Source organism: Camelus ferus, chromosome 35 (assembly GCF_009834535.1).
Source record: "Camelus ferus isolate YT-003-E chromosome 35, BCGSAC_Cfer_1.0, whole genome shotgun sequence".
Taxonomy (NCBI): domain Eukaryota; kingdom Metazoa; phylum Chordata; class Mammalia; order Artiodactyla; family Camelidae; genus Camelus; species Camelus ferus.
Window position 1 is genome coordinate 25,376,111 of NC_045730.1, and position 21,644 is coordinate 25,397,754.

A 21,644-nucleotide genomic window follows, 5' to 3' on the forward strand; every position below is an offset into this window, starting at 1 on the left:
GTGTGTCTCTTCCCTCCCGGGTGACTGTCTGAACTGAAGAAGGTCCCAGTCTGATCTGGTAGCAGAGGGTCGAAAGGACAGAAGCAGGAGTGTTCCTGGCTGGGCAGGGCTCTGAGACTTCCAGGCCGGGTCAGCTGCTGGTCACTGTCATTGCAGAGCCAGACACCACATATTGAACTGGAGCCGATGAATAAGAACACCCATGCCACCTCCCCAACTGAGGGCCAGTGCAGGCCCCAGGTGAGTCTGGATATGGAGGGGTCCCCACCACGAAGGCCCAGAAATGAATGGGGCAGGCCTCCGACCCAGACATCACCCAGGGTTCTCCCCAGGGTGTTGCCCGGGTCTGACAGGTAGCTCAGCACACCCGGCTCTGACCTGGAGCACCGTGCCCAACTCGCTGCAAGTCAGGTGGAGGACCAGGAGCCCCCGAAGCAGAGCCCGAAGGTCAGAAATGCAGGGCTGGTGCATGTGTGTAGGTGAGGGAGGGGCGAGGGCTGGGCCACACAGGGAGGTGTCCCCATAGGCTACTGTTGGGGGCAGAGCAAAGAATGGCCTAAGACCACCTGTCTGGAAGAATTCAGTCACAGAACACATCGTGTGAGCACTTTCTGGGTGGGAGCTGTCTGGAAAGCTCTGGGAAGGTTTCTGTCCTTGAAGAGGCACATGGAAAGGGAGGCACGTGGGTAAATGTTTCCTATCTCACAGCAGGAGCACTTCCACAAGACTTAAAACTCTCTCCACATCCAACAGTTACAGAGTAGGCAGGGGCAGGGGAAGGTGTCAGAGACCCAAAAAAGGACGATCTGGATCCAGCAGGAGACCGCGAGCTCCCTCCTGCAGCTCCTGCAGCTCCTCCTGAACCTTCATCTGCACCTGGACTGCTGGGCAACGGAGAACCAGTTCAGGCATCACCACCACCTGGGGCAGAGCCCCTCTGCTCCCACCTAAACCTTATTCTATAAAATCTTCTTCAAAATCCCAACATCAGTCCCCTCCCCCTCCCCCTCCCAAACTTGACGTCCCTTCCGCTGGAGATGTTTTTGTTTGGTTTTCCTTTACTTTTCCTTTGTTTGTTTCACATTTTCTTTTTCTATTTAAAGTTTCCTGTAATAAAATATAGACTTTTTCCCTTTTAAATTGTACATTTCAGGAGCATTAGGTGCATTCACATAATGTGCGACCATCACTACCATCTACTTTCACACTATTTGCTTCCCCAAAGTAAAACCCTGGATCCAGAGTGTGCACTCTCATTTCTCTCTCCCCCAGCCCCTGACAACCCCAAGTCCTCTTTCTCTCTGGGTGTCTTTATCTCTCCTGGGTGTTTTTGTCAATGAAACTCTGAAAGGTGGCATTTTGTGCCTGCCTACATGTATTAAGCTGGGGCTGGTGATTTATTTGTTTGTTTTCACTTGAAATAGAATTTTTATTATTTGAAAGGGAAATCCAGATGTACAAAATGAAGCCCTTTTAGTAACTCTGTGCATAATCTCAGGGTAGACACTGCTGTTCCCCCTGTGACACCACAGCCAGAAGATAGAAAGGAGATTTTTAGCTCTTCCTGTGGCAAAAACAAAACTAAACAAATCAAAAAACAAGCAAAAGCCCAGAAAAACAGCTGGAAATACAAACCACAACCTGGAAAAAGCGTTCCTCCTAACCCAAATTTGGAGAATGTTTTCATATCCCTGTAGCCTAAAACCCTCTCGAAACCCAGTGTTCTAAACAGAAACAGAACAAACATGGGCAGTTCCAATGAGAGGTAGTGCAGGTGGCCAGTGAGTGTTAGAGATGCTTGATCTCTCAGGTGAAGACACAGGCAGATGGATACACTATTGAAACAACACTTGTCACCATCACACTGGCAGGTCTTTAATCAGGTGACAACAAGCCCTGGTGACAATGTGAGCAGGCAGAATCTCCAGCAGATACCCTGGAGGGATGAATGGATGTACGCTCCTCTCCGGGAGAATAGGGTGCAGCACTCATCAAAGGGCCACAGGTGCATCCCTTCCCCAGGATCCTTAGAGTTCATCCCACTAAAGTCCTTGTGCACCTATTCAAAGATGTCTTTTCAAGGGTGTTCATCACAGCACTGGTCGACACAGTTGAAATTAAAGCAACACTAAGGTGAATGGAGAGGGGATGGGGCCCATTTGTTCTGGTTAACGTAGATGAGTGAATGCTGTGCAGTTGGAAAAGTGGGTGACTGGTCTCTACCCAATGTCAAGGGAGGCCTCAGGGTGGAAGTATGCAGACCCACCGTCTGCATCCAGGGTCCCATATGCACGACCACATATGTGTGAAATCAACATAGAAGGAAAGAATTTGATCGTGAGTGTGTGAGAGACAGAGATGGAGAGAGACAGACTGAGAGACACAGAGACTGAGAGACACAGAGACTGAGAGATAAGCACCAAATCATTCATGACAGTCACCTCTATGGGTGGGATTTACAAATCTCTTCTCTTCTATTTTAGGTAATATTTCAATTTTTTGTAATGTGTCTGTATTGCTCTACTGATTATAAAAGAATTAAAATCCTATGGTAATGTAACCCATTCATTACTCATCTATGGAGTAATTAAAGTACATTAATCCTATATTTAAAAGAATTTAAAGCCTTCTCAAGACTCAGTTCCATGTCAGCTCCGTGGCAGTAGAGGTTCTCCAGGAGGTCGTGTCTGTTCTGAAGCTGCATCCAATAGAGGTGAGGAAGAAGTACCAGACTTGGACACTGAAGACTACAATAGATAAGAGATTCTGTTGAAAGAAACTAAGACCTACATTCACAGAAAATAATCCCATATTCATGGAGCAGAAGGCTTAATTCTACTAAGATGAAAATAGTCCACGAATAGATCTAAGGATTCAAAGAATGCCTACCCAAATCCCAGGTGGTGTTTTGCAGGAATTGACAATCAATCTAAAATTCACGTGGAAAATCCAGAGGCTCAGAATACATGAGTGAATCTTGAAAAAGAAGAACTAAGTTTAAGGAATGGAAAGTCAGATGAAACCCATGGTTAATACAGAAGCACTTTAAGCTGAAGATACCTGAGATTCAATAGATGTAGAAGAAAACCTGTCATGGAAGCCAATTCTCTCCTCTCCATTTGCCCTATTAAGTTAGGTTGATAAAAATAAGCCTTTAAATTTCACCATTTAACGTGGTAGTTACTTTTCTGGTTGGCTCCTGCATGTGTATAAATAAACCGTTTCTCTCGTTCATCTCCTCTTTACTTCTGTGGGCTCTTTGGGAGGGAATCTGGATGATGGGGACCTGCTCTTTTCTCACCTTCTTTAGTGACATCTTTTGTCCATGGTGAAGTGCTTAAAAAAAAGAAAAGGCTCATTGGTTTTGGGTCAGATTTGGAAAATGTATATCTTTGGAGACCCCCTGGAGGAACAAGGAGGTTCAATACTGCTGGGAGAATTTACTGGTTGTCTTGGCCAAATGCCCAACAAGAGGCTATTTGCAAGGTTTTCTTTTTAAAGATTATATACCCTAAAACAAATACCCTATCTAAACCTCTTGGATGATCAAATAGAAAGAAAAAAGGAGAATCATGTCTGGCCTAAGAACACTTCCTCAACAAAACGGAAGGACAGAATCAGATTCAGAGCAAAAAATAAAATCCATTTATACCATCAACCCTCCCACTCTTTTGTACACTGTCCTCATGTAATCTGCCAGATGGCGCCCTGGAGAAGGCCCTTTGCCCAGAACTCATGCTCATTTTCAGAGCTCGGCCAAGCGGGAGGTTGGTCCCCAGGGCCTGAGAGGGGCTATTTGTGAAACCTTCTCTGCTGAGAACCACCGGGCTGAAGGGAACTGTGTGCTCTGAGGGAGAGAGAGCACACCTCTGTGGGGGCATCCCTGAGATCATCCCAAAGGCACAGAGCTCTAACTCTGGACACGGGAATTTTTGATTGGCATCTTAGTTGGAAATCTCCTGGATAGAAAGAAGCAGATTCAAGATGTTGCAATTGGATGGGCAGGTCGGCCTCTCAAATTTGTCGATGAGAAGGACACGCAATTCTCTGCAGAAGTAGGATCACCCATCCCTGCTCTGCTGACTTCATCTACAGAGAAACAGAGACGCGGCTCAAGGGGGAATACAACACCCACCAACTCTTCTTACCGACATCAACGTCCGCACTTTATTCTCCTGTCAGGTCCCTGCACAAAAACTGTGACTCAGCCCCAAATATCACGTACCCATCACACTGAACCACTCTGTGTCTGTGTCCAACTCGAGTATTAAGGCCTGTGACCGTTATTGTCAAGTCATGTCCCCCTTTCAGCCTGTCTCCCGCCATCATCCCAGCCCAACCTCGGTGTCTTTCTCCAGGTGAGCAGCACTCTTCCCACTGGCTTCTCATCAGCTTACCTTGCCCTGTTTCCATTGTTTATTCCCCATACGTTACCCACAATGGTCTTATTAAATTATGAATCAGATCAAATTGTTCCCCTGTACAAAATACTCTCGTGATTTTCCATTTTATTCAGAAGAATATCCAGAGTCCCTACCAAGGCCCTGTGTGATCCGGTCCCTCACCCGCCTCTGCAGCCTCAGTTCTCACCGTTCTGCTCCTGCCCATCTTCACCGCCCAGATGGTCCCCACCAGGACAGCTGTGTTTGTAACTCCAAGTCTTGTACTTACACTTCTCCTGTCCTGGGAAGCTTTTCTTGTCTGTTAACTACGTGGCTTATACTTTTACTTCATTCTGGACTTTGTTCAAGTTATTTTACCCTCAGAGAGGACTTATCTGAACACAATATTTAAAATAGCATGCACTTATTTCCTATTCAATCATTTTCTCCTCTAATATGCTTTATGTTCCTTTGTGGCAATTATTACCACCAGGTAGTACGTAATATATTTATTTACTTACTGGTTTATTGTCTATCTTTCTTAATAGACCTATATTCATGGAACCACAAATAACTGTTTTAACCAGTAAATTTCAAACCGCCTTTAAATGAATTATTTTATAAGATGAGAATTTCAGAGACTTCCACGGGTTGCTTAGGGGAAAAAACAAAGGATTCAGGTTGAACTATGTTATTAAGGACTTGGGATTTAGTTATTTATTTTATACATATTAGTGTGTATCTGTTAATCCCAAACTCCTTATCTAGAAAAAGACCGAGTTGGTTACATTTATTAAATTTTTTTTCTTTTTAAAGTTGGATTCTTTGACATCTCTTTTCTTCTTTGTTCTTTTTCTTTTTAAAACAGAGTTTCTCTTATTTTTTTTTTAAATTGAGGTACTGGGAATTGAACCCAGCACATACTCTACCCCTTGAACTATACCCTCCCCTCCTAAGACAATTATTTTTATACTTTGACAATACCATACTGAATTAAGATTTTTTATTCCATTTTCCCTTCAGAGAGTTTATAACTGAGGGAGAGAGAGTCAGAGGAATCCCTGGGCCATCCCTTCCTTCTCAGCAGGTTACTACACAGCAGAGGAGCTTGGCTGTCTCCAGGCCCAGCTCACCTTTCTGCTCTGAGGGCCGACTCAGGCCACTTCTCTAAACAGAGGTGTGTTAGAAGCAGCAGAAAGCCAACTAGTGAGCAACAATGACAAAACTGACCCACCTGCAGTTGGACATCATCTGCTCTGAAACGAACCTCTTAAATCTCTTCTTCCTATTAGTGGATGGTTTTCAAAAATATTCCCAAGGAGATGAATCTCACTCTATTTTTCTGGATTTCTTGGGCCTTCTAAGACTTCAACTGCAGGCTTGATTTTCTGCAGAACGTCTGCAGGGAAGCCAGGCAGAACACGTGAACAGACCCTGCAGGCCACAGCTGAGGCCTCCGGTCAAAACATCCTTGTTGTGCAGAGCCTACGTTCATGGGACCACTTTCATGACTGCTGTAATTAGTTCTCATCCAAGTGTCCCACCGAAAATGTTTCTAGATGGAAGGTGGTCTGACGCAGGTGAGCAGTGGGGAAGTGGGATGCAGATGGCAGACAGACTGGAAGGAGAGACGGGAAATATTTCTTCAGGCTTCAGTTTGGAAGATTTCTGATTTTCATATGAACATTAAAATGGGTTCAGGCTGAAGCACCGTTTGCTCTAAGACTGGTGATGTACACATATCCCTACAACTTCTAAAAAACATGTGTAAGCTGGACGTGACAGCCTAGGGGACAGACAGCTTAGACTGACACCTATGTTCCAGGATGCCTATGATCTCGGGCTCACAAAGAGGAAAAGGAATACACATAATTTGCCTGTGTAGTTGTATGTGAAATTATTTTGACCCTTGCCAGATGGTGTAAGATCAGAAATCATGTAGTCTTTCTTACATTGCAAAGACAACAATTCTTGATGAGTCAGCAGACTGTTTCCGATGGCCCGGGGTCTGTGCCAGACATTAGCTGTCTAGACAAATACCACACAGCCCCCATCCCTCAAGGAGATCACAGTGTGTCATGGAAGAGACAAATTTAAATAGGTTTTCAAAACAATGTGGTAAGAGTCACTTGGCATCATGTATACTGTATGTTCAGAGGGGCTCTTGCACTGCCTGGGGCAGGGTTCTAGAAGGTAGGGAAGGTGTCAGAGAGGAAATGCTTCCTGCACTGACATCTGAAGGATTCCAGCAAATCTCTAGACCAGGAGAGTGCGTGCTGGGCACGGGATTCTCAGCAGCTTGCGTGTCTTGTGCAGAGGTCTGGTCGTGTCTAAGAGCACTTTGCACTTAGGGAAGGAAGGTCAGTGAGGCTAGAGGCTGTGGGGAACTAACGGAAGCTGAGGCTGAAAAAAAGCAGCAACTAGGTGATGACAAGATGTAACGTTAAATCAGGGAGCGTGGACTTCCTCACATATGCAGCGGGGAATTCTTTGGGGTTTTAAGGAGGAGAATGACACAGATTAGTCATTAAAAGTGAGCAAAGTGGATTGTTCACTCTAAAGAACAGCACTGGGGAGACTAGCAAGGGGTGTGAATTAATGCAGTGGGGAGTGAGGAGCAGGGACTTTGTTGGGGGACATTAAGGAATAGAATTGTAGTACTGACAGGGGGGTGAGGGAGTGGAAAAGTAAAGGAAAACTCCCAGATGTATGGCACGGAAAACAGAAGGGATACTGATGCCATTGTTTGAAGAAGTTAACCTAGTTCTGAGCGAGTGGAAATCCAAACATACAGAGGTTGAGATTTTTATGGGCTAATCAAGTGGGAATGTCTACTTGTCAATTATAAGTATATTTCTGGGACTGAAATGGGATGTCCATGCTGGAAAAGATTTGACAGTTAATCAGTGGACAGAGAGCAGTTGAAGCCACGGGAATAAATGCCACCTACTGACAGTTTATCAAAGAAAAGGGAAGGAGGGCACTTCTGGTTCAGAAAATATGGCAGACCAGAAACTTGAAGACCCACTCACTGGAGACACATAAAAACGTAGGACACAATGCCGCCAAACTTTTCTTTCTTTTTTTCTTTTTTACAGGCACCTTTATTGTGGTATGATTTCTGTACAGTAAATTACACATATTTCACATGTACTATTTGATGAATTTGATAGATGTCTACATCCAGAAAACCATCACCACAATCAAGATAGCTAACATTTCCATCACTCCCCTAGAGGGGCATTTTTGAATTCCCATATTTATCCTTTCCCATCCCCTTCTCTCCCTGGTAACCGTAAGTTTGTTTCTCTATGTCTGTGTGTCTGTTTCTCTTTTGTAATTTAAGTTCATTTGTGTCGTTTTTTAGATTCCACATATAAGTGATATCATATGGCATTTTTCTCATTTTCTGGCTTATGTCACTTAGAATGACTATCTCTACGTACATCCATGTTGCTGCAAATGGCATTATTTTGTTCTTTTTAATGGCTGAGTAGTATTCCTTTGTATAAACATACTACTACTTCTTTATCCAGTCACCTGTCGATGGACATTTGGGTTGTTGCCATGTCCTGGCTATTATAAATAGTGCTACTGTGAGCATTGAGGTGCATGTGATTTTTGAATTAGAGTTTTCTCCTGACACATGCCTGGGAGTGGGAAGGCTGGATCATGAGTTTAGTCCATTTTCAGTTTTTAAAGAAACCTCCACACTGTCTTCTATAGTGACAATGCAGCCCGTTTTATTAAAGCAGAGCCATTCTTAGAAGGTAACTGGTATTTCTAGGGGCCAGACATGAAGTGCAGTGTTTGTGGCCTGTTCAAGAATCAGAGGGCAGTCTGGCAGGGCTGGAGGAGAGAGACCTGGAGAGTGTGGTATAGGCAGCATTCAGAGCACATGGGTACCTGACAGGCTGGGATAAGGAGCCTGGACTTCCAGTCATCCATTCGTAACCATGGGGCACTGGTTCTAGGGCTCCCCCCTGACGTCAACATCCATGGATGCTGACGCCTCTTGTATAAAATGGCATAGGACTTGCATGGAACTTATGTGCACCCTCCCATGTACTTATATATATATATTATAATATATAATATAAATATATATATAAAAAACATTTTTTATTGAGTTATAGTCATTTTACAATGTTGCATCAAATTCCAGCTTAGAGCACAATTTTTCAGTTATACATGAATATACACGTATATTCGTTGTCACATTCTCTTTTGCTGTGTCCTCCTGTGTACTTTAAATCATCTCTAGATTACTCACGGTATCTAATACAACATGAATGCTATGTAAGTAGTTGCCAGTGTATGGCAAATTCAAGTGTTGCTTTTTGAAACTTTTTGTCCTTTCCCGAACATTTTCAATACACAGTTAGTTGAATCTGCTGGATAGGGAGCCCCTAGATATGGAGAACCCCCAAGCTCTTCCTTTCCACCTCCTAAATTTCCACTGCAAGCACTGAAGGGGTCAAAACATAGAAGAGAACCATCTACCTGCTGGAAATGCTGAGGAATTCCTTCAGCGTATGTAGCGCAGGAGAGAAGGCTTAGGGCCAACTAGTGGGAAAGGGGAGCCTGCCTGGAGATGAAGGAGGAAGGACCACAGTGGAAGCCAGCTCGTACCCTTACTGGAGCTAGCTGATAGCAGTGAGGGATGCCGAGGAACTGGGGACACGTCATGTGGGGGGCAATCCTGGCCGCCAGGTGTAGGGTTCACACAGCTGGGACCCAGTTTGCAAGATCAAAATAACAAGGGGGGAGAGGGGCTGCCTCAGCCCCGGGATCCTGACAACGGCCACAGGGCCGTGACCCCAGCTAATGCGGCTCCCCTAGTAAGCCAGAAAAAGGAAACTCTGAGCCAATATTGCAGATTCCACTGCAGCCACACGGATAACTAGATCTCTAAGCTGACAAAATTAACCACCACAAACAGGAATGTTTCCTTTCCTCTTCCTTTGGACCTTTGGACAGGGAGCCACACATCTCTGACGGGAACCATCTTTAATCCGATAGAGAGCTCACTTTTTCAGGAATAAGCATGGAGGAAAAGAGTGGGATGATGGATTAAAGCAGAAGTCAAAGTGGAAGCCCATCTGAGAAATGGTAAAAACATGCATCTCAATGAATCCGAGTTATGGCAAAAAGAAGGAGGAAGGTTATGGAAATCTCTATTCACCAGACAAGTCTAGCCAGTCATAAAAAGACAGCACTTTAAATCAAGAAACCTTTTTACTTTTTTCTTTTGGTGATGAAAAACAATGCCATATTTTAAAACAAGGCTTGGGCCATCAACAACAAGCTGAGAGTTGTTGAGGAGGAGAACATAAAGCTGCATATAGACATGTAAGGGTTCCAAGTCCACTGCTCAAAAAAAGTTAGCCAATCATGTGTCCAGTTGATTTGAAAATCCCGATAAGTAAATAACTCAAAAGTGGGGAAGACATGGGATTAAATAGTGGTAGTGAGCAATGAAATCCAAGAAGTTTATACCTATATTTTCATTGTTAATGTAACAAACTGAGAGCAACTGTCTAAAAAGAGTAACTGGAGGACACAATTATACACACACAAACACACACACACACACATACAATCTGGAAGAGCAGGGAGGTAAAAGTTGCTAAATTTATCATTATTGAGGAACAGGATCTAATAGATTATTTCATTTTTGAGACTGTTATAGGAATACTGGTCCAATTACATATAAAGTTATGAACTTAGAGATGATTTATAAAAATTTAGAGAGAATTTTCATTAAAAGGCAATATAGCTTCCAAATCATTGAAGAGAAAATTAACAATAAAAAATTAATCAATCCAGCTAATATGGGGTAACAGAGACCATATTTACCATCCTAAAATAAACCACAAAATGGATACAATATATGAAGCAATGATTTTTAAGACAGGTGAAAATGATCATCCACTAGGACCCTGTCCTGCCACCTCCATACCAAGGCTGCTAGGGCTCCTACTGCCATCACCAAGAATGTCCACCAGGAAGTGACATTTCCTTCCTCTGCTCCTACTGCAGAGCCAGTCCTGAACAGTCCTTTTCCAGGTTTTGGCAGGCAGCTCCCAGAAGTGCTCTCGTGGGCCTTGGTCCCTTTTAGCCACCATCAAAGGGATGAAGGATGAGCAGTAAGCCTCCTTACTCATCCAAGACCTAGGAACCTATCTGATTTCTGAGCAGCCCTTCACTCTTGTCTGCTGTCTGGTACTCTCTGCCCGGCTTCCTGAGTCCCTTAATTGGGCAGCCTGCACGCTGGCCACAGCCCATCAGAATCTGTTCCCCCGCCAAGAGGCCACGCGTGATCGTGAGCAGGGCTCCAGGCCTCTGGAGCAGCGTGGCTTGGACTGCGTCCTGGCCCTGGGCGCATGAGCTCCATGCCTTGGTTAAGTCAGTTAACATCTCTAAGCTAAGTTTCCTCATCAGTAAAATGAAGACATATCAATATGGAAAAAAAGTCAGAATCTGGGGGGGAATAAATTTCTGGTGATTGAAGATTATTTTAATTTTGAATTATACAGCGAAGGACATCATACAATTTTTACTACTTCAGAATTCTAAAGGACAGCTTCTACTGTTAAAACAAATGTATGCACGTACACACAAACACGTGCAGACACACTGGCTCTGCTCCACATATATCCCCACACGCACACACACATGGACTCATGTACCACACACACACACAAACACACACGTCCTCAGGTGCACACACATACATAACATACACACAACCACATACATCTCCAGGCCACGTGCATGCACACACACACACACAGTCACAGTCATGTACCACACATGTCCCCAGGTGCGTGTGTGCACACACACACAGTCATACACACTTTGGCGTTATTCTAAATCAATTTACAATTGAGGGTCTCAGTGTCCATTGTTTTATCCGCTCAGAAGATCCTGACTTCGGAGCGTGAAGCAGGAGCCCCTCCTCTCTGGAGACGGTCTTTGCCACTTACAGTCTCAGTAGAGCCAACATAACTGCTCTGGACCTTTGGAAGTGCAGGGCCAGAGCATACCTGGGAGCTCACATCCTATATATCTAAACATTTTAAGTGCAGTAGGTTCTAAAGTCCTGCCTTTACAAATATACATTCATTATAAGGGGGAAGGCCAGGTTCAAATTTAGAATTCCCAGACTCAGGGGAGTCCTGCAAAGAAAGTGAGTGTGTGGGGAGAGCTGATTCCCAGTCTCTGATCACTAGCCTGACCCTTTTCTTCCCAATGCTGGGTCCATCCCTTGCCACAAGGGGCCTTAGATGTGCACAGGGGGACACTCAGATTTCACATCTAGGCTCTGCCTATACCTTCCATGCAAACAGCTGCCCTTTGGCCTCTCTATGAGTCCTGGGAATCTGAAATCTGGGGAGAGCCGGTGCATGACCTAGAAATGGGTCAGGGGCTGCTTGAGGCAGGGCATTCGGGGTCCTGGGTTTCCAGAGCATGGGATGGAGCCAATGACCGTGTCCCCTTGGCCCTGCTGACTCCACCCCATGGAGGGCGTGGCCAGAGGAAGTGTCAGGGCCAGGGGGACCCTCTGTAGTGCAGGACCCAGGGCAGCGGGCCCCCTTGCCGGGGACTAAGGGCAGAATCCCTAAGGAAAGGCCTGAGGAGACTGTAAGGTATCTTCATTCCCATTAATTAAAAAAACAAAAGCTCACCACAGGTGTGAGTGGGAAGGGTTTGTTATAACAAGGGAAGGCACTTGCCAAGGTCTGGCCATAGGGGGCTGGTGGGTTTGCCAGGTTGATGAGGAACCGAGAGGCCGTTAGCCTCCTCTGGGTCTAAACACCGCCTGAATTCCTCCAGGTGGCACTGAAATGCAGTGAGACATGGAACCCTCTCAAGTTGTTAAAATCTTCATGGTGAGCCATGCAACTCTCTCCTCATTCTTGGCTATGAAAGCACGATGAACACAGGCGGGAAACTCATCAGCCTGTTGGTTGGTTCACTGTCCGTCTGGTGCCCCTCTTGTAGGAGCCTTTATCACTATCACCCAGGGCTGACCCTGCTCAGGATTACAGCTGATTTTCTGCAGGTGGCATCACTTGCTGGTGACACGAAGGAGGCATGTTAGCCACCTCCCAAACACTGAGGCTTCTCCTGGGAGGAGCCTGCAGGCCCCCAGTCCAGCCTCTGCACCATGATGCTCCTTAGTGCCACTCCCTGCTTGCTGCCCTGGCCTCTAGCTCTGGCCAGAACCTCACTGGATTGTCGATAAATGTCACCCATGCACCACGTCTAAGCTTGGGGTCCAGATGTGACCATGGTTCTTATTTTCTTCCCATCGATGGATTGTTCGATCTTCGTGTAATCGTGTTGGCAGGAAGGCCAGTACCGCCCTCTTGAGGCCTCCCCGAGCCGCCTCTGTCTATAACTGTCCTAGCGCCCCAGGGGATCGGGTCTGAAGCCTGGCACTCAGACACGAGGATGACAGCTGGAGAGACAGGAATCCACTCCTGCTGTGGCTTCTGCTGAGGCTCGATGTGGCCATAAAAATGGATCCCACAGGCCCTGACTTCACTTGACTCGCTGCAGGGATGCTCCCACACTGCCCCATTCCCCCCAGAGACCGAGGGCTTTCTGCTTGTTCCCGAAGGCCCCACCCCGAGGGGGCACTGGGTCCAGTGGAGCATCCAGCCTGGTTCCCCGCCAGCCCTTAGGGCCTTGGTGGGGCCTAGGAACATCAACTACCCTCCCCTTAGGGGCCCGTTTGTCCTTTCCAGCCAACAGACCTAGGTCATAAGCACTTTAACTCACCTGAGGGTGTTTTCCTCACTTCAGGGGTAGTGAGGAACGGGCTTCTTCACACCCCAAGTGCCCCAGGTCTGGATTCAGACAGCCTGGCTCTCCCCTCAGTCCTGCAGGTCCCCGCCACACCTGCTGCTGGTCACTGAGTCTGTGCTGTGTTCTCTTCCAGGACAAGAGGTGCACTCTGCCCCCACCCCACCCCCACCAGCGGTGGCAGTGGCGGCGGACAGGCAGGTGAGCTGGGGCCTGAGACCGTGCCCGGAAATCAGTGCCCCAGAGGCCGCTGGTGACTAGAGGGACCACGGGGCAGAAGGCAGCATGGGATGGGAGGAGGAGGAAGGTTCAGGATAAGGAGATGAAAGGGGGAACTGGATAGCACTGTGAGGACCTCGACCATGAAAGGGAAGAGAAATCACAGTGACAGCTGGAGCGGTGTCGGCGTTAAAAGCTGCGGGGGTTTTTATTTAATTTGATTAATTACCATTATATATAGTGACAGATTTCTTATTTTATTAAAGATTATGTGCCATGTCATATAACAGGATATAGTATGTTATTATTTATTAAATAATACATAATAGTAGATATACTAGCATATTATGTTCTGTTTATTTATTAGCAGATAGTATATAATACATATGTACTTGTTTATATACATAATATATAACTCATGCATCTATATAATATATAACACATAACACATAATGTAAGATTATGATTAATATATTTTATAACAAGATTACATAACAATAATGATGTAATATTACCCATTGTATGTCTTGGTTCATGACACATTCTCACCTTAGGTGCCTGTCAGAGGTATTTATGTATTAAAATTAATATTATAAGAAACAGTTGTGAACGTATCACCCAGCATCAGAACAGGACTATTGACAGTGACATACTGTGTCCTCTTTCCCTATCCTGCCCTTGGCCTCTTCTCACAGGAAGTAACCAGCATCCTGAATCCTGGCTTACCCTTGTCTTGTGTTATTTTCACACACACAACATTTAAGATCAGTTAAAACAAATGAACTGCAGGTACATGCAGCGAAGTGGATGAATCATACACTCTATGTTAAATTGAAAAAGTAAGCCCTAGAAGGTAGCCTATAGTGTGCTATGCTTTTAACTGTGTATATATATGTCAACTAAACTCACTAAATTAAGAACAACTACAGCTAGAGTCCAGGTGGGAGAGGGACAGATAAAAGGTGAGGTGAGCAGATTTGCTGCAGGTGAGCGAGTTCCTTTCCAGTAACATGTCATTCTCTCTGAAGCAGGAGGCAAGGCCATCTGCTGGGAGTCAGGGAAGAGACAGAGGGAAGGTTAGAGGTGTGCAGAGAGCAGAGAATGTTGACACCACTGAGTGATAAGTGGGGAAATGTGCTCACTAGAGAAATCCTGGAGGATTGCCTGGCAGTGGCAACATGGTGGGCATTGATTTGTAGTCTTAGAAATCTGTGCTGGGAGAGCCTGCTGCCTGCAGGCTCAGAACAAATAGAGCTGGGTGAACCGAGATGGAAGTCGTCCTGGTGAGGAACTGAAAAGATCAAGGGTCAAGGGAGTTTTGTTTGTCATAAAGAGAGTGCTGACTGTGGATGCAGAGCTGGAAGGTGGGGAAGTGGAAGTAAGAGGAACGTGGACAGGCAGGAAAGCAGAGGAGTCAGCGCATGATGCCCCAGTGAGGGTGAAGGAGGGCCAGGGAGGCTGGTGGAGAAGCAGCTGTATGGCTAGATGTGGGCACTTAAAGGAGAGAGGCTGGAGCTGGGGTGGAGACACGCCCGGGTATGAGCCCGGGGGTAGGGTGAATGGGGGGTGGCTGGCTCAGGCTGACGGAGAAGAAGACCCTAAAATGACCATACTGGGTGGTGGAGGGAGAATCAACTTTGACGTCTTGATGGTAGGAGGTGAGGCAATACAGAGCTGGTGGTCCAGGTGCTCCTGACTGAGGCAGATGAGCAGGGAGGCCAGGGTGGCAGGCACTGCTAGGAAAGGATCTGGGTTTTCCAGGTGCTCCCAAGAGAGGAGGAGCAATGATCTGAAGGTGGAAAGTGAGCACAAGGAGGTCAACCCAGGCTCCTGATCAAACGGGGGTTGTGAGGGGGCAAAGCTTCAACTCCAGAGATGGTTGCCCAGGAAGCAGGGACCAAGGGTGAAATGATGGGACACTCAGAGAAGAGAGGGAGAAGAGTCTTCTGGGTATAGGGGGAAGAGAGGCCCCAGGACAAAGGAGCACAGGGGCACAGTGATGAGGATGGACTGGCTCCACGGTGACACTGGCGGGATGGCTGGATCTTTGTCCTGAGGGCTTAGGTTGGGGGACTACTGGCCTCATGAGGATCCCCCTTTCTGAAGTCTGGACAGAGGCTCCCGCTCCTGAGAGCTGTGTGGCCACCACTGTTCCCGGAGGAACTCTGCCTCCATCATCTCCTATCAGGCTTTCCTGCCCAGACCCCAACTGCCAGTGAGGGAGCCTGGGCCTCGCAGCTGTTTCCCATGGAGGGACACAGGCTCCTGGGAGAAGCAGGCTGATCTTAGTTTGCTCCGTAACCCAGGGCCTAGCAAAGCGCCAGCCCATGAGTGGGCCATAAAGGGGCTTGGATACTTACTAAATTAACTCAAAGCAGTAGAATATCAGAGCTGGAGGAAGTGACAACTGAGCTCACAGAGTTCACTACCCACACCCCCATTCTACAAATGAGGAATAGAGACCAAGCGGTGAAGCAAACTTGGCCAAGGACACACTGCTCTTAAATGCTGGCCTGTGTCGGGCATGCCAAGTGATGAGCTGCAGTGAAGGGGCTGAGAGGGGGCTCTTGGGCCAGACAGCTTGGGTTCAAGTCCCAGCCCTGCCATTTACTAGCCGTGTGATTAATGAATGTCCTTACCTGTAAAGTGGAACTCATAGTGGTGCCAACTCATTGGGTTGTCATGAACACAGCGTTCCTGGAACAGCAGGACAGAGTTCTGTAAGGGTTTGCTATTACTTTGGTTACTATTATTATCACCAAGTGAACCCTGAAATGAAGAACAAAGGCAGCAAGAATTTTTATTTTAAAGGATTTTAAAATCCTCTGATGAATGTTTCATTTCATCTATTCAAGTCTGCATTTGACCCTTATTAACAACTACACAATGGATGACTTTTGAGGCAATCTTGCTTCATGTCTTTAATTCTCACTAACGACAGAGGCTATTAAACAGGCAGCAGTTTCTTTTCCAGGAAGAGGGACAAAAAGTTAAAAATAACTCAGTGCCTCTTGGTCCCCAGTGAGTTGGTTGTGACCTGTCAACCCAGCTTTGGGGAAGTGCCCGCTCCCTCAGGGCTCACTGCGCTGCCCCGCGGCCTCCAGGGGGCGCTGTACCCCCACACGAATCCAGTCTCTTGGTTCCTATCTTTGCTTCAGATCCCTCAAGGACTGCCCATGCCCCATGGCCCCATCTGCCCCGCCAGCCTCGCCTGCTGGACTCCAAGACACCATCCTGGGTCTCAACCATCCTCTATTCCTACGCCCGCCCCACTACTCTTCACTTTGTCCTTCAAGTGAGGGCTCCTGTGGCTCGCCACCCAGCAGGGGTCTCCCGTCCTCCACCTCGGGTAACTGCATCGTCCTGCACGGTGCCTCAGGAACCCGTGTGGAGGCAGGAAGAATACAGAACAGGTGCTCAGAGGGGCTGCCTTTCCCACTACAGGGGCCCTGGAGAGCTTTCTCCCAGCTGGTTATTCACAGGTGCTGAAGCTGTGGAATCTCGATCTCACCAATATAAAGGGCATTATCATTAATTACAAAATCAATCATTTCTTCAGGAGCAAAAGGAGAAAAGACTTTGTGTTCCCCGCCTCCAACTTTTTTTCTCCACCTTCAGAAGTTTCTCATCTATGGGCAAGGGTAGAAAGCAACACACAGAATATTATTTTTCAATTTTTTTCCCAATCTGAAGATTGCTTTCCCAGAACTGATGAAGGCTAAAATGGTTTGGCTTTCCTGAACTGAGGATTCAGAGGCGTGGGGGTGGGAGGGGAGATAACTCAGCAATATTGAACCTAACAGAGACATTAAAAGGTTCTATTCTAAACAGAAAGGAAGTAGGATGCTATAGAAACAGGAAAACCATAGCTGGAAATGCAATAACGAGTTACAAGAGAATAAACATGAAGATGTGAAAAAGAAAAAGGACATCAAAATAAAAAAAGGTGGGAATGGTAGAGGGGAGCAAGAAAATATAATTTTTTTCTTTCTTTTTTTTCTAAATTATTCTTAGGATGTGTTGGAGCCTACGTGATTATCAGTCTAAAGGAAATAGATATAGTAATGGGTTGATATAGTTGAAAAATAAGGTAACCAGAAATCAAAAGCGTACAATAGAGTCACAAAAAAAAAAAAACCCAAAAGAAACAAACTCAAAATGGCTTAAAGACTTAAACATTAGACAGGACACTATAAACTTCTTACAAGAAAACATAGGCAAAACATTATTTGACATATATCACAGCAATGTTTTCCTAGGGTAATCTACCCTAGCGACAGAATTGAAAGCCAAAATAAACAAATGAGACCTAATTAAACGTATAAGCTTTTGCACAGCAATAGAAACCATAAGCAAAACTAAAAGACAACCTATGGAATGGGAGGAAATATTCGCAAAAGATGAGACTGACCATGGCTTAATTTCTAGACTATATAAATAGTTCATACAACTTAATAAGAAAAAAATAAACAACCAAATCCAAAAATGGGCAGAACAACTAAACAAGCAATTCTCCAATGAAGACACACAAATGGCCAATAGGCATATAAAAAATGCTCAATATTGCTCCATTATCAGAGAAATGCAAGCTCAAAACTACAATAAGTTATCATCTCACACCAGTCAGAATGGCCATCATTCAAAAGTCCACAAACCATAAATGCCGGAGAGGCTGTGGAGAAAAGGAAACCCTCCTACATTGTTGGTGGGAATGTAGTTTGGTGCAGCCACTGTGGAAAACAGTATGGAGATTCCTCAAAAGACAAAAAAAAAAAAAAAAAAAAAAAAGACTTATCACCTGATCCAGCAATCCCACTCCTGGGCATATATCCAGAGGGAACCTTAATTCCAAAAGATACCTGCACCCCAATGTTCACAGCAGCACTGTTTACAATGGCCAAGACATAGAAGCAACATAAACATCCACTGACAGATGACTGGATAAAGATGTGGTATTTAGATATAACAGAATATTACTCAGTCATAACAAAGAAGGAAATAATGCCATTTACAGCAACATGGATGGACCTGGAGATTATCACATTAAGTGAAATAAGTCAGACAAAGACAAGTATCATATGATATCATTTATATGTGGAATTTTAAAAAATGATACAAATGAACTTATTTATAAAACAAAAACAGACTCACAGACTTATAAAACAAACAGGAGTTTGGGATTAACAGATACAAATTACTATATGTAAAACAGACAAACAACAAGGATTCACTGTAGAACACAGGGAACAATATTCAGTATCTTGCAACCTATAATGGAAAAGAACCTGAAAAAGAATAGACTATGTATATGTACAACTGAATCACTATGCTGTATACCTGAAACTAACAAAACAGCTGTATATCTGAAACTCACAAAACATTGTAAATCAACCACATTTCAATTAAAAATTAAAAAAGAATGATAAGTTCTAAATACCTTTATTCAAAGAAAATCTTCAACCCTTCCCTCTTACAAAAATTAAAATGGGAATCTTGAGCAGGACCAAATTATACTGGATGGGCAGTTACATGTCTTCTGCAGCATGTGGCCCATGCTACACACACATCGTGTTTTCCTACAGGTAAGAATGGCCCTGGCTGCACAGGGAGCGAGTCCTGCTGGGACAAGGCCTCTGTGGCAGTGGCCTCTTTGTCACGCTCCATCTCACCAGGAGGCCAGGATTTTCAGAGGGGAGGGGACATAGAGCTCATACACTTCAAATCGATATCCCGAGAAAAACTATGGGAACAGCAAATTCACCTGCAGTGTGGGAAACATGAGCAGGGCCCCTAAGCAGACCAACAAGCCCAAAGCAAGATGGCCCGATGTTCAGATCGGAACCAGAACAATGACCACCTGTCTCCAGTTAAATGACCACCACCTCACCTGCAATGAACTACTCATACTCAATGTCAGGGATGTTTCTGTTGAGACTTGGGAGATCAAAGAAGTCGGACCAGAGAATCTGGACCTGGTTGATGTTGGGGCTCCTCCATTGGTAGAGGTGGCCCCAAGGGGGGAGCACCAGTACCGACTCCTCCATCTTCAGCAGGGTTTTCAGAAGGAAGGCAATGTGGATGCAGACGTTCCTATGGTGGCTAAAGCCCTCTGGAGGGTTGATATCACACAGAAGGTACCTGGCAGGGAGCAAAGGAGAGTGGGTCTTCAGGGCCAGGCCTCTGCACAGGAATCCCAGCTTAGATATAACAGATAGAACAGGAATCCCTGCACAGCACATGGCCTAGACTCCAGACACGTTCAGCAGCTTCTGGTTTTTAAAGTGGAGGCACTGCCCACCCATCTCCATGTGGCCAATTACTTCGAGTCCAGGAGCAGCTGCGGAAGACATCTTGGCATCCGTCTAACACTGCTAAGCACCTGACTAGCACCTGAGCACCCGTTCTCCAGGGGCTTTCAAACTTCTTGGTCTACAGAACCCTATACACTCTTAACAATTACTGAGAACTCCAAAAGGCTGCTATTTATGTGAGCTAAATCTATCAATATTGTGTGTTAGAAGTTAAATAAGAACTTAAAAAAGTGTATGAATTCACTTAAAAATATTAACAATCTACTATATGTTACCATTAATACTCCTAAACAAAATATAAGTCTATTTTTCAAAACAAAAATCATTAGTGAGAAGAATAGCAGTGATTTTAATTTCTGCAAATCTCTTTTGGACTGGTGAGAGCTGAATTCTCCTATCTGCCTCTGCATTCCTGTTTTGTGATATCACAGGCCAGGTTTTCCCTGGAAAACCCCACAGGAACTCAGAAGAGCAAGAGTGTGCAAAAGGCATTTGACATCCCGGCGTTTCTACGAAAATAGTCTTGCACCTCAGGGGCCTCGGACACACTTTGATAACTGCTGCCCTACCCTAGGCGAAACTCTTCTACACAAGAGCCAGGCAAGGGTCCTAGCTTCTGTAATGAGTTACAGCCACCACATCCCTCCCTTCTCTGTGTGTTTCCCACAACCTCCATTACTGCAGATGAGGATGTAATCCTCATCTGGGGCCTCTAGTCCTAGAAGACTGCTAACTTCGAGAGGGAGGGTCCCATCTACCAACCCTACACCCCGCACAGTCTATTTTGAGTCAAGCCCTAGATAACTGCTAATCAGCACTGACCCTTGTGACTTATTCCTGAGTTTTACTGAAGGAATCAACATCTGGATGGAACTCAAATTTCCCTGCAGATAAACAAGGCTGATAAACCACCCCATTCCAACATCTGATTCTGGGGCTCTTCAAAACCTGGGTAAGGCCCCTCTTCATCTAAGAGGGGTCCTCCGCCTGCCCTTCCCGGGGGGTTCGGGAGGCCGTGGCCACCCAGTGTGATCCAGACTCGCGGCCCCAGACCCAGGGCCTGAGGGGGAGGAAAGCCTGAGGCTGTGCCCCAGCCCTGTCCCCCCCACACCAACCCGCTCCCCGGCACCACAGCCCCTCACCGGCCACCACCACAACCCCGATCCCACCGTGGTTCATGTCCACCCGCCCCGCCGACGGCACAGCCATACGTTTACCATCTGTGGGATGCCGCCCCAGACAGGATGTCGGCGCCGACTGACCAGGCCAAAACTAGTCTCCCGGCCAAGCAAGCCGCCATCCCCAGCAGCAAGCACCGCCATGGTCCCTGGCAGCTACACACTTCCAGAGCCCGCTCCCTGCCCCAGAAGCTCACGCCGGCCCCCCGCGGAGCATGGCGCCTGTAGCCATGGCAACGCCGCTGGGCCCTCCCTTAGCTCTTGAGTCGTGCATCCTCCCGAGGCTAGATGTGCGAGGGCAGAACTTGAGGAGCCAATGGGAGCCGGGGCACGGCCAGGACTGGGGTCGGTGGGAGGCTTATGGGGCAGCTGAGCGAGACTGTGATGGGTGGGGCCGCACGGAAGTTCTCACTTGCACGTGGCGCCGGCCGAAGTCTGGGGCATTGCTGCCAACAGTGGTCGTGTCAGCGGGGCGGGGCACCCTCACCCGTCCGTAGTGCGGGGCTCAGCCTGGGCTCCGTGGCCTCCACTTGCACTGGACGTGGACCCGGGCTGCGGGTGGGCAAGATAGAGGACTGAGCCCAGGCACGCAGGGCTGGCCAGGTTAGGGCACCTGAAGTGCAGATCTGCCAGGCCCGCTGCCGGCCTTGAATTCACGCTGCTGGGCAGTTTCGAAGAAGACAGGGTCTGTCCCAAGAGGGGAGGTAGGGCAGGGGTGCCAGATGCCGGGTTGGGTGCGG

At 46.4% G+C, this 21,644-nt stretch overlaps 1 protein-coding gene and 1 long non-coding RNA gene across 2 annotated transcripts in view; one reads left to right on the plus strand and one right to left on the minus strand.

Annotated features, from left to right (window-relative positions):
- LOC116661579 overlaps nt 1-21,644 on the minus strand; it is a 26,289-nt gene continuing 4,645 nt past the window's right edge. The window contains exons 2-3 of the long non-coding RNA XR_004317523.1: nt 8,879-8,885; nt 1-13 (exon numbers count right to left, since the gene is read on the minus strand). This is a non-coding gene — a long non-coding RNA (uncharacterized LOC116661579). The remainder of the gene's footprint in view (nt 14-8,878; nt 8,886-21,644) is intronic.
- Nucleotides 20,087-21,644, plus strand: part of LOC116661577 (melanocortin-2 receptor accessory protein 2-like) — a 22,132-nt gene continuing 20,574 nt past the window's right edge. Inside the window, 1 exon segment of the mRNA XM_032474001.1 lies at nt 20,087-21,507. The gene's annotated coding sequence lies outside the window, so the exon portion shown is untranslated.